The sequence below is a fragment of the Phocoena sinus genome, chromosome 20 (genome assembly GCF_008692025.1).
Source record: "Phocoena sinus isolate mPhoSin1 chromosome 20, mPhoSin1.pri, whole genome shotgun sequence".
Taxonomy (NCBI): domain Eukaryota; kingdom Metazoa; phylum Chordata; class Mammalia; order Artiodactyla; family Phocoenidae; genus Phocoena; species Phocoena sinus.
In genome coordinates, this window is record NC_045782.1 from 30,772,448 (window position 1) to 30,788,962 (window position 16,515).

Consider the following 16,515-nt stretch of genomic DNA (forward strand, 5'->3'; position numbering starts at 1 on the left):
GGGTATTAGAATTGTTGAAAAGACACATATCTTGATTGTGAGGTCTTAAAAATTATCGTGAAATACATTCCAGGGACTTGCCTGACGGTCCAGTGGTTAAGAATCCACTCTTCCACTGCAGGGGACACAGGTTTGATCCCTTGTCGGGAAACTAAGATCTCACATGCCCCGAGGCGCGGCCAAAAAATAAAAAAGAAAAGAAAATACATTCCAATTTTCAATGATGTGTTAGCTGAAAGCACAATAAGAATCCCTTATATTGCTCTTTAATATAGATGATGGTTTTAGATGATTAGGTTAAGAACAGGCTCCTGCCTACTGTGCTCAAGGATGGGAGCATATTTATCCACACTAATATCTTAAGAGGTGAGATTTTCTGTTGTGGGCACTAAGAAACTAGGCAAAATGACCAGAAATCAGCTTACACTACTCTGGATCTTTCAACATTCTATATTACTCTAGGACATTACTGAAGTGAACATAAGTCATTGCAAAACCATACAATATTGTAATTAGAATATAAGGTATAGGCAGTTATATGGATAATGACTATAAGCCCTCAAAAGAAGTTAATGAACTGAGGCTGACCTTGATCACTGACTCAGATCTTGTAGCACAGGGCATTACCTGCTCCCTCTCCCACATTGGCCAACCTTTGCTACAGCAGTAATCAATTTGCCGTCTTGATCTCTCAAGCATATCATACATTTTTTGATCCATCATTAAGCCTCAAACTTGTGGCCTAATTAAATTACTGAGGAAAGACACTTTGGAATTCTAGACTTTGGCAGGAGGAAAAGTAGAGATAAAATATTTGAATATGGTGAGAAAATTATGACCTAATCTCCATGCAGTTATTAATATTCAAAGTTGCTGTTCAAAATAAGCTTTTATTCGACTGCATTTTTTAAACACAAAATGATGTCAAACCATTTGTAGCATGGTAATTAAATGCCAAATATAAAACGTAGGAGAAGGAAGAAATAGAAAAGGCTCAAGGGACAAGGCAGCTCCACATGATAGGTGTGAACAGATATGGAGGGGCTGTCTGAGGTCATCAAGGTGATTTCCAGAGTGTAGAAGTTACATGGGAGAAACTGTGGAAGGACAGAAAAAAGCCTAGAGATAGAGAAATGAAAGACAGAAAGACAGAGACAGATCAGAAGAAAGAAAAGTCAAGCTTGACCCAGCAAATAAAATAAGCTAATGATGAATTTTGTCAATAGGCATTAATTTCAATTGTTTCCAATGAATGATAAAAGCCAATGGGGAAGTCAAATTACTGCTAGAATCAAAAGACAGGCAGTGCCATATTATGCCAGAGAGGAGAGAAAACAAACCTATAGTTACTGCAAATATCAAAAAGTAGGTTTTAGCAGCAAGGTAAAACCCCACGTAGACGTGGCTAAGATGGTGAAAAACAGGTATGGGGAACAGAGATGAAATTAGAAAGAGTAAAGGGGGGATTCCCTGGCAGTCTGGTGGTTAGGGCTCTGCACTTTCACTGCAGGGGGCACGGGTTCCATCCATAGCCGGGGAACTAAGATCCTGCATGCCCCAAAAATACATAAATAAAAGAAAGAGTAAAGGAAAATAGGAACTAATTGTGAAAGCACTAAAAAACAGAAAATAAACCCTAGCATTTCCCTTTGCACCTAATGCCCTTCCAAACACTGCCGCACGTTCAAATACATCCCCTACAAGAAGCCCTAGTCCCCATTAACTCGATTTCTGCCCCCACCGCTGGGCACCCACAACATTATATTCATGTAAGGCTCTTCTGTGGCACTTAAATTTATCTTGTAGTCCAGTTAACTGTATATATTCCTGCCCCAGTAGACTGTAAACTACTTGAGTCAAGGACCATTTTTTATAGGACCAGTACCTCCATGCCCAGGACACAGCAGGGTGCTGGATAAATATCCACTATATCATGTTGGAAACTTAAAAATACTGAGGGTGAGGTTTCACTTCTATCTCAAAAAATCTAAGTGATTACAGGTCAGGGAGGGAGTATACTTCCAGCAAGAGACTGGCAATGAAAAGATATGAATCTGAATTCCAGATATGACAATATCTTGCTGTATAAATTTATGCCTGTATATTAATCTTGCTGAGTTCTACCTTCTCTTAAGGTGGTAGGATTACACGTTCTAAGACTATGATTCTCTCTTCCCTGAATGCAAAGCATTTACTATCTGTACTATTAATTTTGCAATTGATCATAGAATGTATTTCTTCATCTTTTAAGTAATTCAAGTGCTATGTCTCATCTTTCCCAACTACAGCTCCGTGAATTGAGAGAGGAACAAAGTTTTCTCATCTCCCACACTGAGAGAGACAGAGAGCATTCAATAAATACCAACCTATTTCACAAAATGAATCGATTCTTTAAGAAAATGCTCAGAGTGCTGTCACCTAGCATTTGGAGGCTCTATTGCAAGTTGCCTTTTAACTGGAAGGAGTTGGGAGGCAAGACTAATGAAGCCATCAGTTACAGAAGCTTCTTTATAGGACAAAAATATGCTAGGAAGGAATTCAAGGCTTTTTGCTTGTTGATAACCTGCCAAAAGGAGCTCCTGGGAAAGGTGTTTTGTTTTGCAAGGATGAAAAGGAACTGAGCAGGGACATCTCCTGAACCAGTGATAATAGGGGAAAACTTATCATGAGACTTAGTCTCCTCTGTTCATTGATAAGCCCAAGTAGCAATTACCTACTTTAGCAATGATCATTACCATCACAAAGAATTAGGCAGTGTCACATGGTGGCAGTATTTGGATTTACAGGACCTCAGTTTGACTCTCAGCTCTAACACTTGGTCACTATGCTGAAATTACTTAACATCTCTAAGCCTCAGTTTGCTCATTTATAAAATATAAAATAATAATTCCTGCCTGAGTCCATTCAAGAATCGAGGATGCAGCAACATGGATGGACCTAGAGATTATCATACTAAGTAAAGTAAGTCAAACAGAGAAAGGCAAATGCCATACGATATTGCTTACATGGGGAATCTGAAAAAATGATACAAATGAATTTATTTACAAAACAGAAACAGGCTCACAGACATAGAAAACAAACTTATCAAAGGGGAAAGGTGGGGAAGGATCAGTTAGGAATTTGGGATTAACAGACACACCAGCTATATATAAAATAAACAACAAGGACCTACTGTATAGCACAGGGAACTACTGTAATAACCTATAATAGAAAATAATCTGAAAAAGAATATAGATATATCTATAGATATATATGTATCTGTATAACTGAATCACTTTGCTGTACACCTGAAACATTGCAAATCAACTATACTTCAATTTATAAAAAATGAAGGAAATGTAAGTGATGTAAGTGAAGAGTTCTCTATAAATTAGAATGTTTTTTTAAAAATCACACAAATGCCCTCAGAGTGCCTGACACTCTTGAAGTAGGTGTGGCCAAGCTAAAGAATGGTGGGCAGTAGGCTGCTACTTTCTAGAGAGCATCTGGGTGCTTAGGTGGGTTTGTTCTAATTCCTTCGTATCCCGGGGCTCCCTTTGAGACAAAAGTCTCTAAGTACTCAGGGCCCTAACAAGGCTTCCTTTGCAACAAAACAGATAACTAAAGAAACTCTAAGAGACATGGGCAATGAAAGTGAACAGGTAGAAACTGTCACTGCAGGCACTCTCCTGGGAGTTCTGCTCTGCACTCTGCTTCCTGGGTGACACCTAAATGGAGAACCAACTAGGGTTCAATACCTTTCAATCTGAATGCCGCTGGCTGTGGGGTCTCTTTGGTTCAGCTTTCTCATAACCGACAAAGAGAGTGGTCTAACCAGGAAATTCCACGTTGGGGTTAAGAGAACATTCTTCTTAATGAAGAGGTATCATAGCTATCATATACTATCAGTAAGATACTAACTTGTAAGGAACTAGAAAATTATGAAGCATGTTTAATACAAAACTATACTGAGCATAATTTTTCTTTGATGATTTAGAAGACAGTTCAATATCTTGCCACTGTTTCAGAATCACTATATACACATGATTCCATGGTACTTTTGTTTGTTTATTTATTTTTAATTTTATTGATTGATTGATTTTTGGCTGCATTGGGTCTTTGTTTCTGTGTGCAGGCTTTCTCTAGTTGTAGCCAGCGGGGGCTACACTTCATTGCGGTGCGTGGGCTTTTTATTGCTGTGGCTTCTCTTGTTGCGGAGCACGGGCTCTAGGTGCAGGGGCTTCAGCAGTTGCAGCGCGTGGGCTCAGTAGTTGTGGCTCACGGGCTCTAGAGCGCAGGCTCAGTAGTTGTGGAGCACGGGCTTAGTTGCTCCGCGGCATGTGGGATCTTTTTCAGACCAGGGATCGAACCCGTGACCCCTGCATTGGCAGGCAGATTCTTAACCACTGCGCCACCAGGGAAGTCCTGACTTTTATTGCTTTCTCTTAAGGGTTTTATAATTTTTCCAATATCAACATCTCCCCCACCCCCCTCCCCAAAAAGTCACGTCTTTATCACTGATTTCTGTGACTAACTGAAAAATGATCACTTCAATTAAGTCTTTGGTTTATTTGAGTTTTGTTTGTTTATTTTGTTGACTCCTGGACAAATAGAATATGACCACTCCTTAAGCTATATTCCAGGAAGATTATGGAATGAAAACTTTAAACTGCTGAAGAATCTGAGCAATTCTGCATTGGAAGAACATACCATAGTTATTCCTTCAAACATAAAATACCTTGGCGTCAAGTGTTAAAAGAAACTATCCCATTTCTTGAGAGTTTAGAAATGTTGACCCCTACATTTTAGTAAGAAATGTCTTAGTCAGCAATATTTATCATGTGTGCTGCAGTGCTTTGCTCTTATAATAGAAACAACACCACCTACTCTGGCAGTAAACACATTCTAAGTATTCACTATTGTATTGCCCAATAGGTGTTCAACCAAAATTTGTTGAATGTGAATAAAATGTTGCCCTGATCTTTCACAAAGTAAGACTAAACTTACAGACCTATGACTACAACTTGAACAAGACATGTATGTATATAATTTTTTATACCATGTTGATCCTCTTGAATGTCTCAAATAATAAGACCTTAAGAATGTAAGTACTACCGTCTTTTCTCTCACATCCCAACATGAGTGGCTCCTTAGGCTCCAGCCTTGGCTAGAGAGACAGCTCCTCCCCAAGGAGGGCACTATGACAGGGAATCAGTTTCAGAAAGAGAAATATATCCCTAAACTGGTTTACTTATTATTTTTGTTTTCAACAACAAAAAGCTGAAAACTGCAAAAAGCTATTGGAGAAGTCTACTAAAATAAATGCAGAGTCCAAAAAAATCAGTGAACCATACCCATAAGGTTTATTACTGGGATCATCTTGGTCTTGCTGCTGTATAACAGACTGTAACATGGAAAAAGGCAGGGAGGAATTCTGTCAGGACATCTCCAAATAAAATATAGTGTGTGTATCTGTCTAGAAAAATGGTACAGATGAACCGGTTTGCAAGGCAGAAATAGAGACACAGATGTAGAGAACGAACGTATGGACACCAAGGGGGGAAGCGGGGGATGGGGGGTAGGGATGGGATGAACTGGGAGATCGGGATTGACGTATATACACTAATATGTATAAAATAGGTAAGTAATTGAAAAAAAATCAAGTTGCTAAGAGAGCAGATCTTAGAAGTTCTCAACACAAGAACAAAAATTCGTTAACTGTGTGGTAATGGATGTTAGCTAGACTGACTCTGGTGATCATTTTGCAACATATACAAATATCAAATCATTTTATTGAACACCTGAATCTAATATAATGTGGTATGTCAATTATATCTCAATAAAAAATGGTAAATTAAAAAAAATTTAAAAAAAAATATGGTGTGTGTATCTGTCCTTTACCTATAACCATATAATAGGAGAAAATTCTCTTTCTGTGGAGGCAAATGCATTTGAAACATCTCCTTCTTGGGAATTAAAAAAAAAAAAACAACATGTGTCAGGAACACTTCCACAATTCCATTGCAAGCCCTCCCTCACAAAATGATTCTCACCTACCCCTATCCCACAGAGAAATCAAAATCTTCCTGAACCAGCCTCTTCAATAAGTGGTGCTGGGAAAACTGGACAGGTACATGTAAAAGTATGAAATTAGAACACTCTCTAACACCATACTCAAAAATAAACTCAAAATGGATTAAAGACCTAAATGTAAGGCCAGACACTATCAAACTCTTAGAGGAAAACATAGGCGGAACACTCTATGACATAAATCACAACAAGATCCTTCTTGACTCACCTCCTAGAGAAATGGAAATAAAAACAAAAATAAACAAATGGGACCTAATGAAACTTAAAAGCTTTTGCACAGCAAAGGAAACCATAAACAAGACCAAAAGACAACCCTCAGAACGGGAGAAAATATTTGCAAATGAAGCAACTGACAAAGGATTAATCTCCAAAATTTACAAGCAGCTCATGCAGCTCAATATCAAAAAAACAAACAACCCAATCCAAAAATGGGCAGAAGATCTAAATAGACATTTCTCCAGAGAAGACATACAGATGGCCAACAAGCACATGAAAGAATGCTCAACATCATTAGAGAAAAGCAAATCAAAACTACAATGAGATATCATCTCACACTGGTCAGAATGGCCATCATCAAAAAATCTAGAAACAATAAATGCTGGAGAGGGCGTGGAGAAAAGGGAACACTCTTGCACTGTTGGTGGGAATGTAAATTGATACAGCCACTATGGAGAACAATATGGAGGTTCCCTAAAAAACTAAAAACAGAACTACCATACGACCCAGCAATCCCACTACTGGGCATATACCCTGAGAAAACCATAATTCAGAAGAGTCACGTACCACAATGTTCCTTGCAGCACTATTTACAATAGCCAGGACATGGAAGCAACCTAAGTGTCCATCGACAGATGAATGGATAAAGAAGATGTGGCACATATATACAATGGAATATTAGCCATAGAAAGAAACGAAATTGAGTTATTTGTAGTGAGGTGGATGGACCCAGAGTCTGTCATACAGAGTAAAGTAAGTCAGAAAGAGAAAAACAAATACCGTATCCTAACACATATATATGGAATCTAAGGAAAAAAACAAAAAAGGTCATGAAGATCCTAGGGGTAAGACGGGAATAAAGACACAGACCTACTAGAGAATGGACTTGAGGATATGGGGAGGGGGAAGGGTAAGCTGTGACAAAGCGAGAGAGTGACATGGACATATATACACTACCAAACGTAAAATAGATAGCTAGTGGGAAGCAGCCGCATAGCACAGGTACATCAGTTAGGTGGTTTGTGACCACCTAGAGGGGTGGGATAGGGAGGGTGGGAGGGAGGGAGGTGCAAGAGGGAAGAGATATGGGAATATATGTATATGTATAACTGATTCACTTTGTTATAAAGCAGAAACTAACACACCATTGTAAAGCAATTATACTCCAATAAAGATGTTAAAAAAAAAACAAAAAAAAAAGGTGTCAGGAACACTTCCACGATTCCGTTGCAAGCCCTCCCTCACAAAATGATTCTCACCTACCCCCATCCCACAGAGAAATCAAAATCTTCCTGAACCGTACATACTCCTATAAGAACGGCAGCTCCATACACATTGCAGTCACTGTCAGTTTACTTCCCCAAGATATTTTCCAATGAGAGGTCTTTAATTTTTACTTAAGAAAAAAATACTGCACGACCAGGATCCATACATATCATTTGGGGGAGTAAAACCATCTACATACTGACCAAATTTTATATTCTGTGAACCAAATCTACAATCAGCCTGTAAATGTAAATCAGCTCTACATTTATCTGGCTATTAAGCACAAATGTAGGATTTCTTACCAGAAGGAATACAATTTGGTTATGGCATTAAATGTGTGCTTTTTTCCTCTCTGAAAGACAGTAATATAATTGAATTCTGTCCATCACAGCAGACCAGGACTGCTCATCTTTGTGCAGCAATCATGTCTGTAAAGGCCAGAGAAGGCAGTACTGATACTTTTCCAGCACAAACTACTAGTTAAATATCAGCTGAGGAGAATGAGTTCAACCAACCAAACAGCAACTCAGGCACCATGAAACTGGATTTGCGGAGGCTGGTGTGTGTGTGTTGTAGGCGAAGGAGCAGATGACTACCCTCAACCAGCAAACACCCTTGCCCTCAGCTGACATCACCTTTCCAGATGGCTGGCTCAACCAGTGCTAGATTGTTTAAAATAAAGACATCGTCTGTGTTTTCACTTAGAAATGTGTACACTGAGGTGCAGAAGGAAAGAAAAAAAAAAAAGTCACGGATATAATCACGTGATCGATCAAATACTGCTTAAACCTATAGCCACATTTGGTAGCACTGTCTCTGTCTTTTAAAGAATTGAAAAGCACTGTGCTCTGGGATAATGATATAAGAACAACTGCTTTAAATTAAATGCAACAAGTAGACCTTGTAACATGACCAAAATCCATCCCAGGCTTTTTCTAAATTCCAAAGGCACCAAATTCCTCTTTAACAGTATTTGATAAGAAATGCTTAACACTTTTCTTTTCATATATTTCCTGTAATTACACATTTATAACAAAATGTGGATTTACTTGGCAGCCAAACCAAAGTGTTTCATATTGCTCTTAGATTGCAACCCTTGCTGCTGAAATACAGTATACTAAAAATGAAATAACTTTTCCATTTTAATGTGGTTATAAGCTTCCTGCTAGGCAGCAACCTAATTGATACTTTTGATGTTAGCTTTTTTTAAGACACGCTATCCTTCATCATCTACAGAGTATTTTAACTATAGATCTCTTGCAGTCTTCCCAAAGTTGACAGAGAGAAGGGGGAAGGGGTGGGAGGAGGAAGGCCACTTTATCAAAGTCATTGGAAATACAAGGTATTAATTATGTTAAATGAAGAAATATGGGCATTTGGTTACTTTTGTGGGTCAGAAATATTTTAATCTGACACTGCCAGCCAGCTGCCTCTCCCTGAACAGCCCCCCCCCCGCATTTATATCAGTTGCAGGGACACATCAAAGCTCCAAAAAGTGAGGAAAGCCACCACCAGTGGGGCCTTTCCCCCTCCCCCAACCAAGGTCACAGTTTTAACTAGAGCGACCGCAGTGTTATCCACTACAATGAGTAATAAGGCCATGACCTTTTTTTTACATTTGGTAAGTATGTATAGATGTTAGAAAAACTGGTAAACCCTTAGCCCAAAGGGTGGGGGGGAAGCCCCAGTGGATGGAAAATAAAACTTTTGTGATATTTAGAAAAGAAAACAAATGGTGTTCTCAATTGCTCCCAGTCAAAGCAGAGTTGGCTCACACAGATGCAGCTGACTTCTAAGCTTTGCTAAATCGGCCAAGCACACGGTCCAGGAGCAGAGTTACAAGGAGGGGAAACATAGCCCCGGTGCCCGAACGCGCTTTATTAAAGCGACGCATGGAAACTTTGGATATGAACAATCAAAGAAGCCAACAGCAATTATGTAAATGCAACGTATCTCTTGTATGACCAGGGCAGGGACTTCTACAAGGTCACCTGGTTAACATTTTAAAAATCCATTCTGACTATTTCATAAAAGTTTTCTGATCAAGGGATCAGATAATGTGTTAAGAAGTCAGGTCGCTACAATGTGTAATAATTGTGCAAAACAAAACAAAAAACAACAACCCTGCTTTAGACGATAAAAAACCACCTTTTCGTGAACTGTCCTTTATTTCTATTTTTGATTCCAGTAGCATATAAACATTTTGGGCAAATGTATTCATAGATGATTCTACTTTCAATAAATTTTTTATTTGAATCATAGATAAGTACCACATTTTTGTCTTCTTTGACTTCAACTGCAGAAAATTCTCAAAGGAATTAATTGAACTACGGGTACTAATTTTAAGAAACTAACCCTTTGCATGTAATATTCAGGCAAACAGAACTTATCTATTCTAGGATTGGGTTTTGAGAGTCCTTATGGTAGAATTTTTTAAAAATAGGAATTAATCAGCATAAAACAAGAATACACCATGCTTGTCTTGAACCTTATACATCACAGGTAGAGAGTGCGGCATCTTTTAGGTAAAAACACAACAAACAAAACACAGTAACTAAACTCCACAAGAGACAAGTGAAAAGACAAAGGCCCTCCCTTTCCCTGCCTCTGAAAAGGAACGGATGAAGCCAAGGGCCTTTTCACTCCTGTTGACTCATTTCAACCTTAGCCACACGTTTGTGTTTCACTATAGCTCTCCCACCTCCTCAAGGATGTTAAAAGTGCACAAGACCTCTGTATAAAGATATTCATTACGGAGCTGCCTGTACTTTTTCTAATCTTAATTCGATAAAAATCCACATATCATGAGTCAGGCTTACAAACTAATTTTAGGTCAGGAATAAAAGGATTTAGAAATACATTTGCCTGCAATCACTTTACAGTTTTCTTCCTTATTTCAGATACTACTTCTTGGAATAAAAATGGAGTGATAAGAAATTTCACTTCTTTTGATAGTTCACTGCTGTTAGAGGTGACAGCTACCAGCACAAGGAATTTAAAACTAAACCGAACAGAACCTCTCTCAGCTGACGCTGGGTATACCTTCTCTGAAATTAGTACAGAGCAACGTTCAATTTTGAAAATAAGCAGAAGTAAACATATTGATTTTCTGTTCCCATGTGTAATTCTTATTAAGTAATCAAAGGCAGCAAAAAAAAAAAAAAAAAAAAAAAATCCTAGCTGAGACAGTGAGGACTGTAACGCTATTCTCAGGCTTTTAAAGGAGAAAATGTATTAATACGTATGGATTCATAAGTTTGTGCTTTAAATGAGAAAAATTATGTACATATATTTGATTTGTTGATGTCACATTGTGTCAAGAAAAAATGCAAGCTGATATAGAAATAATTTTCCCTTGTATACATACAAGAAAATACATTTCTGACAGTGAAACCTGTGAACTTCGTATCAATTTTCTGAGCTTTTAGCATTTTCATTATTTGCTAACTTCTACATTTTCTAAATACGTAAGACCTTTATTTTAAACAAGTGTAGTCAGACTAGTCTGGTTTTTCCACTAATGTCTAAATAAAATTCCTTTACTAGAGTTTCCTTACTGCCTCATGTACTATGCCTCTCTCTCTTTAAGCAAATATCAGAATCAGGCTGTTAGTGCAACTTGAATTTCATTGTTAAGACATGAATGTGGAAATTATTCAAAAGTCTGGATGAAGATAGCCTGATATCTGATGCAGTATTAACGCAATCTGTCTAATCTCAGCTAAAGATTCACTACCAAAATTACCAACAATTATAATAGCTACATGAATTCAGTAAAATACTTTTGAAAAAGTTACCAGCCTTGTCGGTCTAATCTGATTTTTCAAAATGACTCAGAGATTTAGCTTAATTACATGAAAGCAGTCGATGTTGGATTAAAACAAATACCAACCACAAAAAGTCATGTACATATTCTAGCACGCTTTCTAAAAAAATGACTGAAACGCTTCAAAAACTTGGCATAAAGGTGCAGGTACTAACGTTACAAGAGATTTGATGGGTCACGTAACAAATAAGAAATCATCTCCCAGAAGTTTGAAGGACAAGAAAATAAAGCTTTCTGTGAATGTAGAAAAAAATATCTGACTATAAGCAAAATATCCATGATTAAATAAATTGCAGGTGATTGAAACTGACTAGCATTTTACAATATTAATGCTAATGGTTCTTCATAGTCTTGTTTGCACGTTTAACAGCTCCCATTAAAAAGAAAAAAAAAGACTTGTACACAGGAAGGAGAAGCGAAGGGAAAACTAAAGCCATACATGGTAAGGATGGAGATAAGAAGAAATATCGAATCAGCTAGAAATATACAATAGCAGTTTCCAATGTTGAGTCAGGAAATAAGGTAGTTAGAGAAAAGTTGCAATCCAAAGAGAAAACACTTTTAGGAAATGGCAAAATTAAAACAGAAGTAGATATGTAAAATAGATGAATGAAGACAAGGTCTTCCTGCACCAAGGGAGTTGTTTAGGAGAAACAGTGTCCGTTTGTGGCCAGCGATAATACTTTCCATTCAATAGAGTTTGCAGCTTGCTGATTCATATGATTGCAGGCTGGCGCCCTGCTGGCGAGCCTCTCCACTGAAATTAAATCCACTCTCTTCAGTTATAAATTATAATGCTCTATAAACAACACTCCCATTGGGAATGGGGAGAGAGAGAAAGAGAAGAAGAGAAGGAGAGGGAAGAGTGGAAAAAAAAGAGGAAGAGAGGAAGGCAGAGAGAAAAATAAAAGAGCCGGAGAGGGAGAGCATTTCTGCACAGTCCACTCACTGTTTAATGTTCTGCTCTTCTGCAACAAACAAGGGGAGTAGCTCTTCCCCAGATATCACTCCTGCTGTAATTCCTACACTGTTTGATGTAGAGCCCAGAGAGGAACGTGGGACAGTAATGTGAGTCTATAAGGAAAAGCACTTAGGAATCAATGAGTATGCAAGAAGATAAAACCATAAAATAGATTTTATACATGGATTTTTCAAATCCATTATTGAATATATCTTTGGAGTCCCAGGGGAGAACCAAAATAAAATAAAGTTCTTGGTTCTATTTAGATAAATTAGATCTACACATGGCACATCTTTTGATATCCAAATCAATCAGAGATATTCCCTCAAAATGCCCGGGCAGGCAAAGGAAACATAGGAAAGCAAAGATAAAAAGAATCATGCCCAAACGGCCACAGACAAGGAGTCCAGGACGAAAAGAAAGTTCAATGATTTGATCACCCACAGCACGTAGAGATTAAACACATTTTTTAAAATGAATATCTATCTCAGAATTCAATGTTAAACTTATAGGAAAGTGAAACCTCAATTGTTTAATGCTGAAGAGTTTCTTGGTTGTTTTTTTTTTTTATAAAGGTGGTTTCAGAAGGAAAAAATTAGAAAATATTCAGTTTTGTCAATTTCCTAAATAACTCTTGAAAGAGTCCATCGTAGAGTTGGTTTGTATGCATCAGTTTCAGGGCATTAAATTATATCTATATTCCACATTTCTTTTGTGTGTCAGTCTTTCTTAGGACTGATTTATGCCCCAAAGTGGGGTAGAAACAATTATTGTCATATGCCAATTAGTATTCCAAAGGATCACGTCCACAGGTTACTCATCAACTACAAAAGGACACAGTTCCATATGAAAAAACACCTTTGAAATTTCTTACTAAACGATGAACCTGCACATAAAAAATGTCAGGGGAGGCAGGGGTTGGAGGGGATGAGAGAGAGAGGGACGGAAGAGGCAGGGAGAGAAGCAAACCCGGTCAAACCTAGGTTTGAATGTGATTTAGGAAAGCAGCAAACCTGCAAACCCAAGATGCGTTTCCAGTGAGGAAACTCAAGGCAAACAGAATCCTCCACAAACCCCAGATTCCCATTTCTCTTTTATTTACGCGGACCCAGTATTACTCCCATTTTCCTTCCAAAGTAGCAAGATGAAAGACAACTCCAGTTTCCTACTTTAGTCACACAGAGAGAAGAAAGAAAGGAAAGGGGACTGAGATTTCAGTTTTAGACCTGAAGGAACTGTACCAAGCTAAATTCCAAACTGTGAAAAAACCCAAAAACCAAAAACTTGAAAACGGAAACATTGACCCAAACCTTAACCAGAGAATTAGGTTTAGGATCAACTCTGATTTTGCTCGCGCTCTCTCTCCTTTTTTTTTTTCAAACGTGTCTGGCTGACTGTCTCTCTCTGTCTCTCTGCTTTTGGTTGTGGTGCATACCAAGTAAATTATTTGCTGATAGGTGAATCTCAGCAAATGCTTTTCTTCCTTTGAATGCCTGGTGAGCTTGTTGGGAAAAGTCATTTAAGTCACTTAAAACAATCCCATGAAAAGTAAAACTCAATTCTGAAATAAGAGTATAACTTAGAGCTTAAAAATAAATTAAATAAAGGAAACATTAAAAGATAAATGGAGCAGGATGCTCTGTGGCTGAGGTAATCTGAGTGGAAAGGGAAGAAGGAGGGTTACGTTAATAAATGATTAAAAGGCCTTAACAAGGGCCTATCAGGTTGACCAGGAAAGCATTCTTCTCTTGGGCTCCTCCTCGAGACCACCTTTTTTACATTTGTTCTCAATGGTGATCAATATGGTTTTCATTTGCTGATTTCCATAATGCCATATGTGATCTGCCAGCCTGACATAATGAAGCTAGAAAGAGCTGAAGTCATTTGAGCATTCTCGCTTGCATGACTGTCGCCAGTTCACCAAATGCCTGTTATCTGAAAGTCAGTATTTTTCTTTTGCTTATTGACAAATACCAGCAGTGTTTGCCCCTAGACAGATGTAAAACCTCAGCATTGGGTGACAAATTTAAGTTAAGATTCAAGTAAAATAATACACTTTTTCTGGAGGGTTTTTTTTTTTTTGCCACCACTCAACCTGTAATTTAAGTTGGATTAAACACAGAAAAACAAGATTTAAGTGTGAATTATCCATTTCTGAACACAAATGCTCACTTCTGTTGATAAAGCAATAAATCACGAAGAATAAAGCACACATACTTGATGATGCCACCAAAGCCTCAGGACATGTTTATTGCCCCAATTCAAGCTTTCCTATAAAGATACCAATTTAGTTGGCCCACTACTACTTGTCTCTGATAACGTTCACAGAAATTCATATCGAACGATGTTTATTAAATTTTTACTCCCTGTTAAAGTTTCTTTAATCTATGCTCTAGGATGGAGAAACTTTTTTTTTTTTTTGCGGTACGCGGGCCTCTCACTGTTGTGGCCTCTCCCGTTGTGGAGCACAGGCTCCGGATGCGCAAGCTCAGCGGCCATGGCTCACGGGCTCAGCCGCTCCGCGGCATGTGGGATCTTCCTGGACCGTGGCACGAACCTGTGTCCCCTGCATCGGCAGGCGGACTCTCACACCACTGTGCCACCTGGGAAGCCCCCCGGAGAAACATTTTTATCACATGTAAGCCTCTCACGCCTTTTTTTTTCATTGTACAGCAAAATGAGTTTGTTGAGGTCATCTCACATGAGGGAGCTATGCAAGAACCTTCCATGATGCCTGAAATGTCTCATTACAAATTCTCTGTATTGTGCATTGGTCACTTTCCCATATTCAAAAGACAATTTCAAGGAAAAGTGCCGACAGGAACACATTTCTGAAATGATTTCTTTTGTCTTTTGCAAGCCAAAAAAACCCCCCACAAAAAACAGTTGCATTCAATCAAAAGAACACTTCAAGTTTACATTTTAAAAACAAAACTATATTTAGTGACAGTAACTTCATTCACAATAGATTTTATTCCTTTTTACATTAAACACATTAAATAATGAATAATCTGGTGATTAACTGATAAAGTCATGTTTTAGTTCTCAAGAACGTGAAAGTCTGTGGTGGTAGTTTTGTCCCGGAACTAGGAAAACAAAGTTACGGAGTTTTGCCAAAAAAATCTCCCTGAGTTTTCCCAAAAAGGTGAATGTGTCATGGCTGAGTCAGCGCCCAAAGTTTTATAAATAGTTTTATCTCCAAATATTGCATTTGCTCCAACACGCAGTTCAAAATCTCTGCTTTATTACATGGGTTTTCTTTTTCCTTCGTTCCTTCCTTCCTTCGTTCCTTCCTTCCTTCCTCCCTCTCTTCTGTCTGTCCTTCCTCCCTTTCCTTCCTTCGTTCCTTCCCTCCATCCTTCCTCCCTCCCTCCCTCCCTCCATCTCTTTTCTTGCTTCCTTCCTTCCTTCCCTCCATCCTTCCTCCCTCCCTCCATCTCTTTTCTTCCTTCCTTCCTTCCTTCCTCCCTCCCTCCCTCCCTTTCTTCCTTCCACCCTCCCTCCCTTCCCTTTTTATACATGCTTATCCAGCAAAGGACATAACTGGCTCAAAACAAAACAAAACTGAAGGAAGGCAGTGTGACATATATCTACAGGAAAAATCCTTCAAGAGAACCAAGCAGTCCCAGGGGATGAACACCAAGCTTACTTACTCAGCCCTTGCTTCCTTTCTTTAAAATGGATTGCTGTCTGTTTATTCTCCTTTCTCATAATTCCTTTATCACCAGTAAAGGGATACTTAAACGATGAGATCTTTAAACTGGCTAGTTGCAGAACATGGACTGTTCTGAAATGTTTGTTGTTGGTGGCGGTTGTTTGTTAATTCCTTTGGAAAACACTAGCAGATTCTACCCACAAATGGGAAGATAGGAGTTCAGATATCACCATGTTACTAAAGAATCTTATAAATGCCGTTGCGTTCTGATACTAAAGTTGATAATGAAGTTAAATAGTGAAGTTTAGCAAAAAAATCAGAAAACAACAAGCTAATACAAGGATTCTAAAGGCATACAAAGGTGGAAAGAATGCATTTCAGGGACCTTTCCCTGGGACTCTGAGATTTGGGGCTAATGAAAAAAGCAAAGGCTAAAGAACACGTGGTCTGTCTAAAAGTACCAAGCTACCTTCTCTTGTGAATTCCAAATTAAGTAAATAGGAGCTGTCACATTACAATGGG

At 38.4% G+C, this 16,515-nt stretch overlaps 1 protein-coding gene across 6 annotated transcripts in view; it reads right to left on the bottom strand.

Moving 5' to 3' along the window:
- BCAS3 (BCAS3 microtubule associated cell migration factor) overlaps positions 1-16,515 on the bottom strand; it is a 578,866-nt gene that overhangs the window by 187,712 nt on the left and 374,639 nt on the right. The gene's annotated exons all lie outside the window — the stretch shown is intronic.